General features: G+C 40.6%; 1 protein-coding gene across 2 annotated transcripts in view; it reads left to right on the top strand.

Annotated features, from left to right (window-relative positions):
* Window positions 1-20,051, top strand: part of KCNH1 (potassium voltage-gated channel subfamily H member 1) — a gene marked incomplete at both ends in the record, with an annotated part of 420,139 nt that overhangs the window by 56,085 nt on the left and 344,003 nt on the right. The window lies entirely within an intron of this gene.

Here is a 20,051-nt window from a genome sequence, read left to right as displayed (position 1 = left end):
AGAGATATTCTATTCCTAAAGCCTAAGAAATACATTTTTTCACATTAATGAAGTTGAGATATATCTAAGAACCAATGTGTATGTTTAAGATGGGTTGTATTGCCTTTTCTTCATTTTATAAAGTTATGAACATCTTTCCAGGTTAATAAGTATACTTAAAATTATTGCTGTTTCCATAACCTTTGTAGTAAGGAAAACTCATGGTGGTGGTATTCTCCCTTTTGCTGGCACAAGTGAGAGGCTGGGAAGCCTGGACAAGATATTTGATCAGGCTTAATGCACCCAAATTATTATTATCTGTCTTTGGTGGTCCTGCATCCAAATCACTGTTATCTCCCTTTGGTGGTACCTGGTCTTTTTTTTTTTTTTTTTTCAACTAGACCAGGGTAGGACCAATTAAGAGCATTATACTTTCCATGTAGCAAATTTCCATCTTACCCAAAGATGACAGAGTTAGCTGTCTCTCTGCCTGGTGGTGGCCAGTCAGTTCCTGATCTGTGCTGAGATGACAGGGCACTTTCTGACCTGCCTCTTGGCTTCCATATCCCCGAGGGAGAAACTCCCAGCACGGTGCAGCTGACAGTGGGTGCTCTGCATATGTGCACCGAATGTTGAATGGGTTGACTACAAAAGATGTCCTTATAGCAGCCACAAGCTTCTGCCAGCAGTGGGACGGGGGGCATTCATTTGTGTCGTGTTAGAGAAGGTGAGATCCTCAGATGATGGCAGCATCGTTTTTGTCATGATGTGGGCTCACCTTGCGATAGAAAGAATAATAAAAGAGACCCTTCAGCTCACAGCCTGCACTTTCTCTGTCCCTGCTGCTTCTTTTGGTTACTGATGTTCCCTCCTCTCCTACTGTCTCCAGCTTGCTCACTCTTATCCAGCCACATTCCTCGCTGTTCCTCTTATACACCAGGCTTGCTCTTCCCCTAGACTTTTGTGTTCTACTCCTTCACCAGCTGCAAGTCTTTGCTCAGATGTCATTTTCTCTATGTGGCTACCTCTGTCAGAGATACAAGAACTGGTAGGATATTTGTATGTTAAGGGATTGATTGTAAGGCGGTGCTTGTGGGGACTGGGGAAGTCCAGAATTCGTGGGGCAGCTTGGCCAACTGGAAACCCTTGGGAGGAGCTGGTTGGTGCTGAAGTCCCAGATGGAATTTCTTCTCAGGGAAACCTCAGTTTTGCTCTTAAAGCCTTTCAACTGATTAGATGAGGACCACCCAGATTATGGAGTATAATCTCCCTTCCTGCAAGTCAGCTGATTGTAGATGTCAATCACATCTACAAAATACCTTCACAGAAGCACTTAGTGTTTGACTGAACAACTAGGTACCATGGCCTAGCCAAGTTGACACGTGAAACTAACCATTACAGTTTAATCCTTGTCAGTTCGGCACCCGTATACATTTCCTTAAACCATACTTAATCTCCAAATAAAGATAATAACAAAGTCATACTTCCACCTAACATGATCCAGTTATGTTGCATATTACCGAAACATACCAGCCCTTTCCCCAGAAGAGGATGCAAAGTCCTCGGGTGAGATCGCCACTCCTTGATACCCTGTAACTTAAACAGTGTGATGTAAACTTAACTCTTAACATCTTATGTTAGATAATAAGGGAATAAGACAGGGAAGAAAATAAAAGTATTTGCCTTATATATACACTATATACTATATATATATATACACACACACACACACACACGCACACACTATAGTGTGTATATATATATATATATATATATATACACAAACATTAATAACAAAATAAGAAATACTCATTAACTCTTAATCCTCTCCTTAACCTGCTCTACGTTATGCTCCACTTAACGGCTTCCAATATACTATACAGTTTACCTATTGTGTTTATTGTTCACTGGTATATCCCAAGCATTTAAAACAGTGTCCAGCACATAGTAGATGCTCATCAGTAGTAAGTGTTTTTTTTTTTTCCTTAATTGATCGAATGGATGAAAGAAAGGAAATGATGTTAGTGTTTTTGCCTAACTGTCTGGCATGAGTAGTTGCTCATTGATTGGCAATATGAGGCAAACATCTGGGTCCCATCCCAGGGGCTGCTAAATTTTAATTAACCTGGCTAGAGGCTTATGGATTTTATTGATCTTTTCAAAGAACCAACTTTTGGTTTGTGGATTTTCTCTAATGGTTTTCTGTTTCCAATTTCACTGATTTCTGCTCTAATTTTTAATTTTTTCTTCTGTTTAGTTTGGAATGAATTTGCTCTTCTTTCTCTAGCTTCGTAAGGTGGAAGCTTAGTTTATTGATTTTTGATCGTTCTCCTTTACTAATGCATGCGTTCAATCCTATAAATTTCCCTTTAAGCACTGCTTTCACTGCATCCCACAAATTTTGATAGGTTGTGTTTTCATTTTCATTTTGTTCAAAATATTTAAAAATTTCTCTTGAGATTTGTTCTTTGGTCCCAGGTGTTATATAGAAGTGTGTTGTTTTATCTCCAAGTATTTGGGGATTTTACAACTGTCTTTCTGTTATTGATTTCTGGTTTAATTCCGTTGTGATCTGAGAGCAGACACTGTATGATTTCTATACTGTTAAATTTGTTAAGGTGTGTTTTATGGCCCAGTATGTGGTCTATCTTGGTGAATGTTCCATGTGAGCTTGAGAAGAACGTATATTCTGCTACCGTTGGATGAAGTAGTTCATAGATGTCCATTATATCCAATTGTGTGTTGAGCTCCACAACATCCTTACCGAGTTTTTGCCTGCTGGATCTGCACATTTCCATTAGGGGGTGTTAATGTCTCCAGCTATAATAGTGGATTCATCTATTCTCCTTGTAGTTCTATCAATTTTTGCCTCATGTATTTTAATGCTCTGTTGTTTGCTGCATACTCATTAAGGACTGTTATGTCTTCTTGAAAAATTGACTCCTTTATCATTACATAATGCCACTCTTTATCCCTGATAATTTTCTTGCTGTGAAGTCTGGTCTGTCAGGAATGAATATTGCAACTCCCACTTTCTTTTGCTTAGCATGAGTATGTTAAATCTTTCTTCATCCTTTTATTTTAATCTACATGCGCGTTTATATTTGAAGTGGGTTTCTTGTCGACAACGTATAATTGGATGCTGTTTCTTGATCCACTTTGACAATCTGTGTCTTAATTGGCCTATTTAGACCACTGACATTTAAAGTGATTATTGATATAGTTGGATTAATATTTACCACATTTGTTGCTGGTTTTTATTTGTTGCCCTTGTTCTGTATTCCTATTTTGTCTTCCACTCTTTTTCTGCCTTTTGTGGTTTTAACTGAGCACTTTATATGATTCTATATTTTCTCCTTCCTTAGCATATTATATTTTTTTTACATTTTTTTAGTGGTTTCCCTAGAGTTTGGAGTATACATTGACAAGTAATCCAAGTCTACTTTCAAATACAGTGGTCCCTAGGTATCCAAACGGGGATATGTTCCAGGACCCCCCACAGGTACCAAAATCCATGGATGCCCGAGTCTTTTATATAAAATGGCATGGTGTTTGCATATAAATTATTCACTATTCACATCCTCTCATATACTTTTTTTTTTTTTTTTTTTGGCGGTACGCGGGCCTCTCACTGTTGTGGCCTCTCCCGCTGCAGAGCGCAGGCTCCAGACGCGCAGGCTCAGCGGCCATGGCTCACGGTCCCAGCCGCTCTGCGGCACGTGGGATCCTCCCGGACCGGGGCACGAACCCGTGTCCCCTGCATCGGCAGGCGGACTGTCAACCACTGGGCCACCAGGGAAGCCCTCTCATATACTTTAAATTATCTCTAGATTGCTTATAATACCTAATACAATGTAAACACTATGTAAATAGTCGTAAATATAATGTAAATGTTATGTAAATAGTTGCTGGTGTGCAACAAATTCAAGTTTTGCTTTTTGGCACTTTCTGGAATTTTTTTTCTGAATATTTTGATCTGCACTTGGTTGAATCCACAGATGCAGAACCCACGGATTTAGAGGGCTGACTGTAATACTGTACGTAGTGCTTCATGGGTAGTGCAAGTACGTTGTAATAAAATACTCCTAATTCCTCTGTCCTGTCCATTGTGCCATTGCTGTGATTCATTTCACTTATTCATAAGCAAACATAAGCATATATATGTATATAGTATCAAATACATTGTTGCTGTTATTTTGAACAAACTGTTATCTGTTAGATCAATTAAGAATAAGAAAAATTGGGACTTCCCTGGTGGTGCAGTGGTTAAGAATCCGCCTACCAATGCAGGGGACACAGGTTCAAGTCCTGGTCCGGGAAGATCCCACATGCCACTGAGCAACTAAGCCTGTGCGCCACAACTACTGAACCTGAGCTCTAGAGCCCGCGAGCCACAACTACTGAGCCCGTGTGCCACAACTACTGAAGCCTGTGTACCTAGAGCCTATGCTCCACAACAAGAGAAGGCACCTCAGTGAGAAGCCTATGCACCACAACAAAGAGTAGCGCCTGCTCACCGCAACTAGAGAAAGCCCGTGCGCAGCAACGAAGACCCATTGCAGCCAAAAATAAAAAAAAATTAAAAAAATATTTTAAGAATAAGAAAAACAAAAGTTTTTCTTTTACCTTCCCTTATTCCTTCTCCAGTGTTCCTCTTTTTCATTAAGTAGATCCAAGTTTCTGACCTATATCATTTTCTTTCTCTCTGAAGAACTTCTTTATAAATTTCTTGCAAGGCATTTCTGCTGGCAACAAATTCCCTCAATTTTTATCTGAGACATCTTTATTTATCCTTCACTTTTGAAAGATAATTTTGCAGGGTACAGAATTCTAGGTTGGTGTTTGTTTTCTCAACACTTTAAATATTTCGCTCTACTCTCTTCTTGTTTGTGCAGTTTCTGAGGAGATTTAGGATGTAATTCTTATCTTCATTCCTAATAGGTTAGGTTTTGGGGTTTTTTTCCCCCTCCAGATTCTTTCAGGAATTTTTGTTTGATTTTCTGCAGTTTGAATATGCTGTGCCTAAGTTTTTTTCTTTTCTTTTCACTTATACTGCTTGGTGTTTTCTGAGCTTCCTGTATCTGTGGTTTGGTGTCTGACATGAATTTGGGGAAGTTATCAGTCATTATTGCTTAAAATATTTCTTCCATTTCTTTCTTTCCTCTCCTCTGGTATTCCTATTCCATGTGTGTTATACCTTTTTTTTTTTTTTTTTTTCTATTTAAAAAAAACTTTTATTTTCTTTAAAGTAAAACATGTCCTTTATATATAATTTAGGAAATAGAGAGAAACAAAATGCAAACAATGAATCTCTCCCACAATTCGACCACCCAGAGATAAGAATTGCTAAAAATCTTAGTAATTAGGTTACTTTGTATTCTTATCATCTTCTTCTGTATTCACAGAAAAGTATCTATTTATCTTTAAAAATAGAGATATGATTATACTATGATATTGTTTGTAGTCTGATTTTTTTTTTCTTTTTTTTTTTTTTTAACATCTTTATTGAGGTATAATTGCTTTACAATGGTGTGTTAGTTTCTGCTTTATAACAAAGTGAATCAGTCATACATAAACATATGTTCCCATATGTCTTCCCTGTTGCGTCTCCCTCCCTCCCACCCTCCCTATCCCACCCCTCCAGGCTGTCACAAAGCACCGAGCCAATATCCCTGTGCCATGCGGCTGCTTCCCACTAGCTATCTACCTTACTACGTTTGTTAGTGTGTATATGCCCATGACTCTCTCTCGCCCTGTCACAGCTCACCCTTCCCCCTCCCCATAACCTCAAGTCCGTTCTCTAGGAGGTCTGCGTCTTTATTCCTGCTTTACCCCTAGGTTCTTCATGACATTTTTTTTCTTAAATTCCATATATATGTGTTAGCATACGGTATTTGTCTTTTTCTTTCTGACTTACTTCACTCTGTATGACAGACTCTAGGTCTATCCACCTCATTACAAATAGCTCAATTTCGTTTCTTTTTATGGCTGAGTAATATTCCATTGTATATATGTGCCACATCTTCTTTATCCATTCATCCGATGACGGGCACTTAGGTTGTTTCCATCTCCGGGCTATTGTAAATAGAGCTGCAATGAACATTTTGGTACATGACTCTTTTTGAATTTTGGTTTTCTCAGGGTATATGCCCAGTAGTGGGATTGCTGGGTCATATGGTAGTTCTATTTGTAGTTTTTTAAGGAACCTCCATACTGTTCTCCATAGTGGCTGAACCAATTCACATTCCCACCAGCAGTGCAAGAGTGTTCCCTTTTCTCCACACCCTCTCCAGCATTTATTGTTTGTAGATTTTTTGATGATGGCCATTCTGACTGGTGTGAGATGATATCTCATTGTAGTTTTGATTTGCATTTCTCTAATGATTAATGATGTTGAGCATTCTTTCATGTGTTTGTTGGCAGTCTGTATATCTTCTTTGGAGAAATGTCTATTTAGGTCTTCTGCCCATTTTTGGATTGGGTTGTTTGTTTTCTTGTTATTGAGCTGCATGAGCTGCTTGTAAATTTTGGAGATTAATCCTTTGTCGGTTGCTTCATTTGCAAATATTTTCTCCCATTCTGAGGGTTGTCTTTTGGTCCTGTTTATGGTTTCCTTTGCGGTGCAAAAGCTTTGAAGTTTCATTAGGTCCCATTTGTTTATTTTTGTTTTTATTTCCATTACTCTAGGAGGTGGGTCAGAAAGGATCTTGCTGTGATTTATGTCATAGAGTGTTCTGCCTATGTTTTCCTCTAAGAGTTTGATAGTTTCTGGCCTTACATTTAGGTCTTTAATCCATTTTGAGCTTATTTTTGTGTATGGTGTTAGGGAGTGATCTAATCTCATACTTTTACATGTACCTGTCCAGTTTTCCCAGCACCACTTATTGAAGAGGCTGTCCTTTCTCCATTGTACATTACTGCCACCTTTATCAAAGATAAGGTGTCCATATGTGCATGGGTTTATCTCTGGGCTTTCTATCCTGTTCCATTGATCTATCTTTCTGTTTTTGTGCCAGTACCATACCGTCTTGATAACTGTAGCTTTGTAGTATAGTCTGAAGTCAGGGAGCCTGATTCCTCCAGTTCCTTCTTTCGTTCTCAAGATTGCTTTGGCTATTCGGGGTCTTTTGTGTTTCCATACAAATTGTGAAATTTTTTGTTCTAGTTCTGTGAAAAATGCCAGTGGTAGTTTGATAGGGATTGCATTGAATCTATAGATTGCTTTGGGTAGTAGAGTCATTTTCACAATGTTGATTCTTCCAATCCAAGAACATGGTATATCTCTCCATCTATTTGTATCATCTTTAATTTCTTTCATCAGTGTCTTATAATTTTCTGCATACAGGTCTTTTGTCTCCTTAGGTAGGTTTATTCCTAGATATTTTATTCTTTTTGTTGCAATGGTAAATGGGAGTGTTTTCTTGATTTCACTTTCAGATTTTTCATCATTAGTATATAGGAATGCCAGAGATTTCTGTGCATTAATTTTGTATCCTGCCACTTTACCAAATTCATTGATTAGCTCTAGTAGTTTTCTGGTAGCATCTTTAGGGTTCTCTATGTATAGGATCATGTCATCTGCAAACAGTGACAGCTTTACTTCTTCTTTTCCGATTTGGATTCCTTTTATTTCCTTTTCTTCTCTGATTGCTGTGGCTAAAACTTCCAAAACAATGTTGAATAATAGTGGTGAGAGTGGGCAACCTTGTCTTGTTCCTGATCTTAGTGGAAATGCTTTCAGTTTTTCACCATTGAGGATGATGTTTGCTGTGGGCTTGTCATATATGGCCTTTATTATGTTGAGGAAAGTTCCCTCTATGCCTACTTTCTGCAGGGTTTTTATCATAAATGGGTGTTGAATTTTGTCAAAAGCTTTCTCTGCATCTATTGAGATGATCATATGGTTTTTCTCCTTCAATTTGTTAATATGGTTTATCACATTGATAGTTTTGCGTATATTGAAGAATCCTTGCATTCCTGGAATAAACCCCACTTGATCATGGTGTATGATCCTTTTAATGTGCTGTTGGATTCTGTTTGCTAGTATTTTGTTGAGGATTTTTGCATCTATGTTCATCAGTGATATTGGCCTGTAGTTTTCTTTCTTTGTGACATCCTTGTCTGGTTTTGGTATCAAGGTGATGGTGGCCTCGTAGAAGGAGTTTGGGAGTGGTCCTCCCTCTGCTATATTTTGGAAGAGTTTGAGAAGGATAGGTGTTAGCTCTTCTCTAAATGTTTGATAGAATTCGCCTGTAAAGCCATCTGGTCCTGGGCTTTTCTTTGTTGGAAGGTTTTTAATCACAGTTTCAATTTCAGTGCTTGTGATTGGTCTGTTCATATTTTCTATTTCTTCCTGATTCAGTCTTGGCAGGTTGTGCATTTCTAAGAATTTGTCCATTTCTTCCAGATTGTCCATTTTATTGGCATAGAGTTGCTTGTAGTAATCTCTCATGATCTCTTTTATCTCTGCAGTGTCAGTTGTTACCTCTCCTTTTTCATTTCTAATTCTATTGATTTGAGTCTTCTCCCTTTTTTTCTTGATGAGTCTGGCTAGTGGTTTATCTATTTTGTTTATCTTCTCAAAGAACCAGCTTTTAGTTTTATTGATCTTTGCTATTGTTTCCTTCATTTCTTTTTCATTTATTTCTGATCTGATTTTTATGATTTCTTTCCTTCTGCTAGCTTTGGGGTTTTTTTGTTCTTCTTTCTCTAATTGCTTGAGGTGCAAGGTTAGGTTGTTTATTCGAGATGTTTCCTGCTTCTTAAGGTGGGCTTGTATTGCTATAAACTTCCCCCTTAGAACTGCTTTTGCTGCATCCCACAGGTTTTGGGTCGTTGTGTCTCCATTGTCATTTGTTTCTAGGTATTTTTTGATTTCCTCTTTGATTTCTTCAGTGATATCTTCATTATTAAGTAGTGCATTGTTTAGCCTCCATGTGTTTGTATTTTTTACAGATCTTTTCCTGTAATTGATATCTAGTCTCATGGCGTTGTGGTCAGAAAAGATACTTGATACAATTTCAATTTTCTTAAATTTACCAAGGCTTGATTTGTGACCTAAGATATGATCTATCCTGGAGAATGTTCCATGAGCACTTGAGAAAAATGTGTATTCTGTTGTTTTTGGATGGAGTGTCCTATAAATATCAATTAAGTCCATCTTGTTTAATGTATCATTTAAAGCTTGTGTTTCCTTATTTATTTTCATTTTGGATGATCTGTCCATGGGTGAAAGTGGGGTGTTTAAGTCCCCTACTATGAATGTGTTACTGTCGATTTCCCCTTTTATGGCTGTTAGTATTTGCCTTATGTATTGAGGTGCTCCTATGTTGGGTGCATAAATATTTACAATTGTTATATCTTCTTCTTGGATCGATCCCTTGATCATTATGTAGTGTCCTTCTTTGTCTCTTTTAATAGTCCTTATTTTAAAGTCTATTTTGTCTGATATGAGAATTGCTACTCCAGCTTTCTTTTGGCTTCCATTTGCATGGAATATCTTTTTCCATCCCCTTACTTTCAGTCTGTATGTGTCTCTAGGTCTGAAGTGGGTCTCTTGTAGACAGCATATATAAGGGTCTTGTTTTTGTATCCATTCAGCTAATCTGTGTCTTTTGGTGGGAGCATTTAGTCCATTTACATTTAAGGTAATTATCGATATGTATGTTCCTATTCCCATTTTCTAAATTGTTTTGGGTTCATTATTATAGGTCTTTTCCTTCTCTTGTGTTTCTTGCCTAGAAAAGATCCTTTAGCATTTGTTGTAAAGCTGGTTTGGTGGTGCTGAACTCTCTCAGCTTTTGCTTGTCTGTAAAGGTTTTAATTTCTCCGTCAAATCTGAATGAGATCCTTGCTGGGTAGAGTAGTCTTGGCTGCATGTTTTTCTCCTTCATCACTTTCAGTATGTCCTGCCACTCCCTTCTGGCTTGTAGGGTTTCTGCTGAGAGATCAGCTGTTAACCTTATGGGGATTCCCTTATGTGTTATTTGTTGTTTTTCCCTTGCTGCTTTTAATATGCTTTCTTTGTATTTAATTTTTGACAGTTTGATTAATATGTGTCTTGGCGTATTTCTCCTTGTATTTATCTTGTATGGGACTCTCTGTACTTCCTGGACTTGATTAACTATTTCCTTTCCCATGTTAGGGAAGTTTTCAACTATAATCTCTTCAAATATTTTCTCAGTCCCTTTCTTTTTCTCTTCTTCTTCTGGAACCCCTATAATTCGAATGTTGGTGCGTTTAATGTTGTCCCAGAGGTCTCTGAGACTGTCCTCAGTTCTTTTCATTCTTTTTTCTTTATTCTGCTCTGCAGTAGTTATTTCCACTATTTTATCTTCCAGGTCACTTATCCGTTCTTCTGCCTCAGTTATTCTGCTATTGATCCCATCTAGAGTACTTTTAATTTCATTTATTGTGTTGTTCATCGTTGCTTGTTTCATCTTTAGTTCTTCTAGGTCCTTGTTAACTGATTCTTGCATTTTGTCCAATCTATTGTCCATTCTATCTCCAAGATTTCAGATCAACCTTACTATCATTATTCTGAATTCTCTTTCAGGTAGACTGCCTATTTCCTCTTCATTTGTTAGGTCTGGTGCATTTTTATCTTGCTCCTTTATCTGCTGTGTGTTTTTCTGTCTTCTCATTTTGCTTATCTTACTGTGTTTGGGGTCTCCTTTTTGCAGGCTGCAGGTTCGTAGTTCCTCCTGTTTTTGATGTCTGTCTCCAGTGGCTAAGGTTGGTTCAGTGGGTTGTGTAGGCTTCCTGGTGGAGGGGACTAGTGCCTGTGTTGTGGTGGATGAGGCTGGATCTTGTCTCTCTAGTGGGCAGGTTCACGTCTGGTGGTGTGTTTGGGGGTGTCTGTGGCCTTATTATGATTTTAGGCAGCCTCTCTGCTAATGGGTGAGGTTGTGTTCCTGTTTTGCTAGTTGTTTGGCATAGGTTTTCCAGCACTGTGGCTTGCTGGTCGTTGAGTGAAGCTGGGTGCTAGTGTTAAGATGGAGGTCTCTGGGAGATCTTCGCCGTTTGATATTATGTGGAGCTGGGAGGTCTCTTGTTGATCAGTGTCCTGAAGTTGGCTCTCCTACCTCAGAGGCAGAGCCCTGCCTCCTGGCTGGAGCACCAAAAGCTTTTCATCCACACGGCTCAGGATAAAAGGGAGAAAAAGTAGAGGGAATTAGTAGAAGTATGAGGAAAGAAAGAAGGAAAGGAGGGTAGGAAGGAAGGAAGAAAGAAAGAAAGAAGCAAAGAAGGAAAGAAGGCAAGAAGGAAAGAAAGGAGGGAGGGAGGGAGGAAGGAAGGAAGGAGGGAAAGAAGGAAAAAAGACAGAAAGAAAGAAGATACAGTAAAAATAAAATAAAGTATAATAAAGTTATTGAATTAAAAAATTCTTATTTAGAAAAAAAAAAAGGGACGGAAAGAACCTTAGGACAAATGTTGGCAGCAAAGCTATACAGACAAAATCTTACACAGAAGCATACACATACACCCTCACTAAAAGAGGTAAATGGGGAAAAATCCTAAATCTTGCTGTCAGAGACCACCTCCTCAATTTGGGATGATTCGTTGTCTAAAGGAGGGAAGGAAGGACGGAAAGAAAGAAAGAAAGAACGAAGGTAAAGTATAATATTGTTATTAAAATTAATTATTAAAAAAAAAACATGGACGGATAGAACCCTAGGACAAATGGTGGAAGCAAGACTATACAGACAAGATCTCACACAGAAGCACACACATACACATTCACAAAAAGAGGAAAAGGGAAAAAATCATAGATCTTGCTCCTAAAGTCCACTTCCTTAATTTGGGATGATTGGTTGTCTATTCAGGTATTCCATAGATGCAGGGTATATCAAGTTGATTGTGGAGCTTTAATCCGCTGCTTCTGAGGCTGCTGGGAGAGATTTCCCTTTCTCTTCTTTGTTCTCACAGCTCCCAGGGCTAAGCTTTGGATTTGGCCCTGCCACTGCGTGTAGATCGCTGGAGGGCGTCTGTTTTTTGCTCAGACAGGATGGGGTTAAAAGAGCCGCTGATTGGGGGCTCTGGCGCACTCAGGCCGGCGGGGACGGAGGGGCACAGAGTGCGGGGCGGGCCTGCGGTGGCAAAGGCCGGCGTGACTTTTCACCAGCCTGAGGCGCGCTGTGCGCTGTCCCGGGGAAGTTGTCCCTGGATCCCGGGAACCTGGCAGTGGCGGGCTGCACAGGCTCCGCGGAAGAGGGGTGTGGAGAGTGACCTGTGCTCGCACACAGGCCCCTCGGTGGCGGCAGCAGCAGCCTTAACGTCTCCCGCCCGCCTCTGGGGTCCGCGCTTTTAGCCGCGGCTTGCGCCCGTCTCTGGATTCCGCGCTTTCAGCCGCGGCTCGCGCCCGTCTCTGGGGTCCGCGCTTTCAGCCGCGGCTCGCGCCCGTCTCTGGATTCCGCGCTTTCAGCCGCGGCTCGCGCCCGTCTCTGGATTCCGCGCTTTCAGCCGCGGCTCGCGCCCGTCTCTGGATTCCGCGCTTTCAGCCGCGGCTCGCGCCCGTCTCTGGGGTCCGCGCTTTCAGCCGCGGCTCGCGCCCGTCTCTGGGGTTCGCGCTTTTAGCCGCGGCTCGCGCCCGTCTCTGGAGTTCCTTTAAGCAGCGTTCTTAAACCCCTCTCCTCACGCCCCAGGAAACAAAGAGGGAAGGAAAAGTCTCCTGCCTCTTCGGCAGGTGCAGGCTTTTCCCCGGACTCCCTCCCGGCTAGCAGTGGTGCACTAACCCCTTCAGGCTATGTTCAAGCCGCCAACCCCAGTCCTCTCCCTGCGCTCCGGCCTCAGCTCGCAGCCCCGCCCGCCCCGGCGGGTGAGCAGACAAGCCTCTCGGGCTGGTGAGTGCCGGTCGGCACCGATCCTCTGTGCGGGAATCTCCCCGCTTTGCCCTCCGCACCCGTTGCTGTGCAGTCCTCCGCGGCTTCGAAGCTCCCCCCTCCGCCTCCCGCAGTCTCCGCCCGCGAAGGGGCTTCCTAGTGTGTGGAAACTTTTCCTCCTTCACAGCTCCCTCCCACTGGTGCAGGTGCCGTCCCTATTCTTTTGTCTCTGTTTTTTCTTTTGCCCTACCCAGGTACGTGGGGGGTTTCTTGCCTTTTGGGAGGTCTGAGGTCTTCTGCCAGCCTTCAGTAGGTGTTCTGTAGGAGTTGTTCCACGTGTATATGTATTTCTGGTGTATCTGTGGGGAGGAAGGTGATCTCCGCGTCTTACTCTTCCGCCATCTTCCGCCTTCTGTGTTATACCTTTTATAGTTGTCCCACAGCCCTTGGACATTCTGTTTTATTTTACTTTTTGGTCCTTTTCTCTTTGCTTTTCAGTTTTGGAGGTCTCTATTGACATGTCCTCAAGCTCAGAAATTCACTCCTCTGCCATGTCCTGTCCACTAAGGAGCCCATCAAAGGCATTCTTTGTTTCTGTTATAGTATTTTTGATCTCTGGCATTTCTTTTTGGTTCTTTCTTAGAACTTCCATCTCTGCTTACATCATCTGTCTGTTCTTGCATGCTCTCTATTTTAACCGTTAGAGCCCTTAGCATATGAATCATAGTTTTTAAAATTTCTGGTCTGATAATTCCAGCATCCCTGCCATATCTAGGTCTGGCTCTGTCTCTTCAAACTGTGTTTTTTGCCTTTTACTATGCCTTGCAACTTTCTGTTGAAATCTGGACTTGATGTACTGGGTAAAAGGAACTAGGGTAAATAGACCGTTAGTGTGGTATAAGATGTGGGGGGAGAGGAATCATTCTATAGTCCCATGATTAGGTCACAATATTTTAGTGAGCCTATGCCCCTGGGCTATGGACTTAACAAGTGCTTCTCAGTTAGTTCCCCATTTAGACCAAACAAGATGAGGCAGTATGGCCTGCAGTGGTGTATTTCTCTTTCCATATGCCAGAAGCTAGAGCAATTGGGTATTTTTCTATACTCAGATGAGTTAGGCTCTGATAAAACCCCCCAAATTAGGCTCTTGTTAACTAGTTTCTCCGGAGGGCAGGCCTTTTTAAGAGGAACAGAGTGCTGTGGTGTTTTTAAAAATGGTTACTTTTCTATTCCTCTTTCCAGGAGCATGGGGATGCTTTTCTCTGATTTTTACTGTGAGAATCTGGTGGAGCTCCTGGAAGTAAAACTCACAAATGTGTGAGGCCCCTGCCCATGACTGGGTCCCCCTAGAATTTTTAACTCTCAGATTTGTCCATGCTGAGGCTGCGGCAATTTGCTAGTTACAGTTTAGGCTTTCCTGTCCGGTACTAGTTCTTGTGGAGGTTTCTGCTTCTGGGTTTTTTCTGGCAAGTTGTGATTCTCTGTATTCACCTGTCTGTCTCTCCAATTTTTGGTGCAATAGTTTGTCCTCTGACCTCACCTCTTGTGTGGAACTAAGAAGAGTTGTTGATTTTTCAGCTTGTACAGCTTTTTACTTGTTAGGATGGAATGACAATTTCCAAGCTTCTTACAACCTGCACCAGAAATTGGAAGTTGGCTAGTAAGTGTTCAACAGAGAAAAATCTTTTCCCTGTCTAAAGCTTACAGCCAGTGTGCTGCTGAGTTTTCTCACTGGTAAATGTCGTTGATCAAATGGAGATTGAGTAAGAGTATGGACACCTCATTGAAACCTCTCCCACCTCCAGGAAGAAAATTGACACAACGCACAAGTGGCTGGGAATAGCAGTTTTGCCTTTCAATGGGTTGCACATGTGATTTTCAAGGCCAACTTATATCCCTGTTTGAACTCAGGCAATTTGGCTTTCGTCCTCACATGAGTCCTCTTGTCTCCCTCCTGGACTGATTCTAGAAAAGAAGGAAGCACATACTGTGTGCCAGGATCTGTGCTGCTCATCTTCTCCTTTAATCCCCTAGACATCTTGGAGCAGTGTTATAGAGGGGGAAACTGGGGCACAGGGAAGTTCATTAACTTGTTTGTGGTTCACCTGGCAGTAAGTGGTGGACTCTGGATTGAGAACCAGGTTTATGTGACTCCAAACCCAACCTGTTTCCCATCTGGGGCACTTCCTTCTGAGCACTGTCTCTTCTTCCCAGCCCTCTGCTACTGCTTATACTAGGGTTACCATACCTTCCAGCTTTAGACCTGATAGGGGACCATGGTCTCTCTCATCTCAGAATGGGACACCAAGTCCACTTCATCTCGCTATTCTTCAGCACTCCATCCTCTTCCCTCAGGCTAGTGTGAGCACCTGTTCTTTTGGAGGGCCAGTTTATTTTCAGATCTTAAATATATCCTATGTCATATATGCACCCTAATGTTCATGGCAGCACCATTTGCAATAGCCAAGACATGGAAGCAACCTAAATGTTCATCAACAGATGAATGGATAAAGAAGATGTGGTATACATATTTATAATGGAATACTATTCAGCCATAAAAAGAATGAAATAACGCCATTTGCAGCAACATGGATGGACCTAGAGATTATCATACTAAGTGAAGTAAGTCAGACAGAGAAAGACAAATATCATATGATATCACTTATATGTGGAATCTCAAATATAAAAATGAACTTATTTACAAACAGAAATAGACTCACAGACATAGAAAACAAACTTAGGGTTACCAAAGGGGAAGGAGGGGGAGGGATAAATTAGGAGGTTGGGATTAGCAGATACAAACTACTATATATAAAATAGATAAACAACAAGGTCCTACTGTATAGCACATGGAACTATATTCAATATCCTGTAATAAACCATAATGGAAAAGAACATGAAAACATATATATATATATATAATGAATCACTTTGCTATACACCAGAAACTAACACAACACTGTAAAGTAACTATACTTCAATGAAAAAAAAAAATCTTATGGCAGTACACAGATCAGGCTAGAGGACCCTTTTCACAGGTTGAGTTCTCTGGGATGCAGATACTGCATAACATCTGTGAGAGAAAAGGGGGAGGAAGCAGCATTTGGGCAGGGAGGGCATCAGACACAGTGCAGATCCGATTGAGGCTCTGCCAGCCTGACAGGGAGCTCTGCAGCAGAGAAGGCAGTAGAGCAGCCCCACACAGAGCAGGAAGGGCTGGGCTCCTCAACCACCTTCTTCTTCTTTTTTTTTTGTGTGTGTGTTTTTAAATATATATATATATATATATATATATATATATATATATATATATAAAACATCTTTATTGGAGTGTAATTGCTTTACAGTGGTGTGTTAGTTTCTGCTTTATAACAAAGTGAATCAGTATACATATACATATGTTCCCATATCTCTTCCCTCTTGCGTCTCCCTCCCTCCCACCCTCCCTATCCCACCCCTCTAGGTGGTCACAAAGCACTGAGCTGATCTCCCTGTGCTATGTGGCTGCTTCCCACTAGCTATCTATTTTACGTTTGGTAGAGTATATATGTCCATGCCACTCTCTCGCTTTGTCACAGCTTACCCTTCCACCTCCCCGTGTCCTCAAGTCCATTCTCTAGTAGGTCTGTGTCTTTATTCCTGTCTTACCCCTAGGTTCTTCATGACATTTTTTTCCCTTAAATTCCATATATATGTGTTAGCATACGGTATTTGTCTTTCTCTTTCTGACTTACTTCACTCTGTATGACAGACTCTAGGTCCATCCACCTCATTACAAATAGCTCAGCTTCGTTTCTTTTTATGGCTGAGTAATATTCCATTGTATATATGTGCCATATCTTTATCCATTCATCCGATGATGGACACTTAGGTTGTTTCCGTCTCTGGGCTATTGTAAATAGAGCTGCGATGAACATTTTGGTACATGACTCTTTTTGAATTATGGTTTTCTCATGGTATATGCCCAGTAGTGGGATTGCTGGGTCATATGGTAGTTCTATTTGTAGTTTTTTAAGGAACCTCCATACTGTTCTCCATAGTGGCTGTACCAATTCACATTCCTGCCAGCAGTGCAAGAGTGTTCCCTTTTCTCCACACCCTCTCCAGCATTTATTGTTTCTAGATTTTTTGATGATGGCCATTCTGACTGGTGTGAGATGATATCTCATTGTAGTTTTGATTTGCATTTCTCTAATGATGTTGAGCATTCTTTCATGTGTTTGTTGGCAATCTGTATATCTTATTTGGAGAAATGTCTACCTAGGTCTTCTGCCCATTTTTGGATTGGGTTGTTTGTTTTTTGTTATTGAGCTGCATGAGCTGCCCATAAATTTTGGAGATTAATCCTTTGTCAGTTGCTTCATTTACAAATATTTTCTCCCATTCTGAGGGTTGTCTTTTGGTCTTGTTTATGGTTTGCTTTGCTGTGCAAAAGCTTTGAAGTTTCATTAGGTCCCATTTGTTTATTTTTGTTTTAATTTCCATTTCTCTAGGAGGTGGGTCAAAAAGGATCTTGCTGTGATTTAAGTCATAGAGTGTTCTGCCTATGTTTTCCTCTAAGAGTTTGATAGTTTCTGTCCTTATATTTAAGTCTTTAATCCATTTTGAGTTTATTTTTGTGTATGGTGTTAGGGAGTGATCTAATCTCATACTTTTACATGTATCTGTCCAGTTTTCCCAGCACCACTTATTGAAGAGGCTGTCCTTTCTCCACAGTACACTCCTGCCTCCTTTATCAAAGATAAGGTGACCATATGTGCGTGGGTTTATCTCTGGGCTTTCTATCCTGTTCCATTGATCTGTATTTCTGTTTTTGTGCCAGTACCATACTGTCTTGATTACTGTAGCTTTGTAGTATAGTCTGAAGTCAGGGAGCCTGATTCCTCCAGCTCCGTTTTTCATTCTCAAGATTGCTTTGGCTATTCGCGGTCTTTTGTGTTTCCATACAAATTGTGAAATTTTTTGTTCTAGCTCTGTGAAAAATGCCAGTGGTAGTTTGATAGGGATTGCATTGAACCTGTAGATTGCTTTGGGTAGTATAGTCATTTTCACAACGTTGATTCTTCCAATCCAAGAACATGGTATATCTTTCCATCTATTTGTATCATCTTTAATTTCTTTATCAGTGTCTTATAATTTTCTGCATACAGGTCTTTTGTCTCCTTAGGTAGGTTTATTCCTAGATATCTTATTCTTTTTGTTGCAATGGTAAATGGGAGTGTTTTCTTGATTTCACTTTCAGATTTTTCATCATTAGTGTATAGGAATGCAAGAGATTTCTGTGCATTAATTTTGTATCCTTTTACTTTACCTAATTCATTGATTAGCTCTAGTAGTTTTCTGGTAGCGTCTTTAGGATTCTCTATGTATAGTATCATGTCATCTGCAAACAGTGACAGCTTTACTTCTTCTTTTCCGATTTGGATTCCTTTTATTTCCTTTTCTTCTCTGATTGCTATGGCTAGAACTTCCAAAACTATGTTGAATAAGAGTGGTGAAAGTGGGCAACCTTGTCTTGTTCCTGAAACCGTGATTAAAAATCTTCCAACAAACAAAAGCCCAGGACCAGATGGCTTCACAGCTGAATTCTATCAAACATTTAGAGAAGAGCTAACACCTATCCTTCTCAAACTCTTCCAAAACATAGCAGAGGGAGGAACACTCCCAAACTCATTCTACGAGGCCACCATCACCCTGATAACAAAACCAGACAAGGATGTCACAAAGAAAGAAAACTACAGGCCAATATCACTGATGAACCTAGATGCAAAAATCCTCAACAAAATACTAGTAAACAGAATCCAACAGCACATTAAAAGGATCACACACCATGATCAAGTGGGATTTATTCCAGGAATGCAAGTATTTTTCAATATACATAAATCAATCAATGTGATAAACCATATTAACAAATTGAAGGAGAAGAACCATATGGTCATCTCAATAGATTCAGAGAAAGCTTTCGACAAAATTCAACACCATTTATGATAAAAACCCTCCAGAAAGTAGGCATAGAGGGAACTTTCCTCAACATAATAAAGGCCATATATGACAAACCCACAGCCAACATCGTCCTCAATGGTGAAAAACTGAAAGCATTTCCACTAAGATCAACCACCTTCTTGCTCAGTTATTGGCAGGTGCCTCCCTGGGAAGCTCAGGTTTCTGTCCCTTAGGAAGCCAACAGGAGGCTGTCACCTAACTGCACACTCCACAGTGGGGCAGGGAATCCTTTCTTGAAGCAGGATCTAAGTCTGCCACCAGCTTGCTTCTCTCTTTCTGCCTTTATAGGAAGGAAAGTCATGGTCGATGTATGAGAGAACATCCCTCCTGCTCAGCAGGATTCACTCTGTGGTCTTCATGTGGGAGTGATCCTGCTGGGCTTTGGTCTGGCTGGGACAACTCTTTGCTGCCAGCTTCTCTCTTCATGGAAAGGCTGGGGGGAAGATATGGACGAGAAATCATCTTTTCCTGTCACATCTTCTCACTCTTCCCTATGAGGGACCCAGGTCCAGATAAAACCTGAGCTGTGCGTTTGTGATAGCTGGAGTGCAAGCACGCCCATTCAGCCACATCACAGCTCACAGCTCATGACGCTCAGCGTCTCACTGTAAGGAGATTGGGTAAATGCCGTATGTGCTGCTGTTTTTCATGTAGGTGACAGGCGTAGTGGGCTGAAACAGCATCAGATGTTACTGCCCACTTGACAACTTACCGTGTGATTTCAGGCAAGTCATTTCACTGTTAAGAACTTCCATTTCTTTCTCTTTCTTTTCTTCAAATGGAGGAATTGACTTCAATTGAGAATAATATGTACTTATAGATTTGTGAAGAGTAAGGGAGCTTCTGAATGTGAACAAACACTTTGGTATATAGAAAATGCTCAATAATGTTAGTTTAATATTAAATTTTAATTTTTGGTTCTTTATATTGCTTTTAAAATTTTTCTCAAGAGAAAGAAATCTTGCTATTTGCAGTGACATGGATGGACCTCGAGGGCATTACGCTAAATGAAGTATGTCAGACAGAGAAAGACAAATACTGTATGATCTTATTTTTATGTGGAAATAAAACAAAGCAAAACAAAACAAACTCCTGGTCTCATAGATTAGAGAACAGATTGGTGGATGCCAGAGGCAGGGGGTGAGGGCAAGTGAAATTGGTGAAGGGGGTCAAAGGGTACAGACTACCAGTTATAAAGTAAGTTCTGGTGAAGTAATGTAAAGAATGGTGCATATAGTTAGTAATACT

The sequence above is a fragment of the Leucopleurus acutus genome (assembly GCF_964270905.1).
Source record: "Leucopleurus acutus genome assembly, chromosome: 2".
Lineage (NCBI taxonomy): Eukaryota > Metazoa > Chordata > Mammalia > Artiodactyla > Delphinidae > Leucopleurus > Leucopleurus acutus.
This window is presented reverse-complemented; position numbering and strand designations above follow the sequence as displayed.